Raw genomic sequence first — 641 nt, 5'->3', positions numbered from 1 at the left:
ACTACACATATATATATATATATATATATATATATATATCTTATAGTAAAAATGGATACATAAGGGTGGAAAATCACAGGAATAATACCATATGTCCAACGCAAGATACAATATGTGTGTTCAATTCCTTCAAGAATCAATAAATGAATTTATAGTATTCAGTCTCTAAAGTGTCTAAAAGGTACGGTAAAAAGACAAGCAAATACAACAATAAAAACTTTAGAAATATCATGAATGTTCAAAATATTTATTAAAAAAATATTTATAAATATGCATGATTTCTAAGTTGTATAAAAATATGACAATTAAAGTTAAAACATTACGATATGTAAACGTACATTATGATATAACATATAATGGATTAATATATACGGTATGATGAAGTTATAAATTTACATGTATCATATTAAAAACGTGTACATTAGGACAGGATTAAAAAAAAAACCTATAATATAAAAATTAAGTTAAAAGTATACATCTACGGACCGTTTCTGAGATGTGTCTATTAATATGGTGTTGTACTCATATTAGAGATTAGACACTCCCTTCATCAGGATGTTTGTTTTACATATAGAGAGGAAGGAAAAAAATATAGAGAACATAAAAAGTTTAGAGTGATATAATACAATATACAAGTAAAA

Source organism: Octopus bimaculoides, chromosome 2 (genome assembly GCF_001194135.2).
Source record: "Octopus bimaculoides isolate UCB-OBI-ISO-001 chromosome 2, ASM119413v2, whole genome shotgun sequence".
NCBI lineage: Eukaryota > Metazoa > Mollusca > Cephalopoda > Octopoda > Octopodidae > Octopus > Octopus bimaculoides.
Note: the sequence above shows the minus strand (reverse complement) of the source record.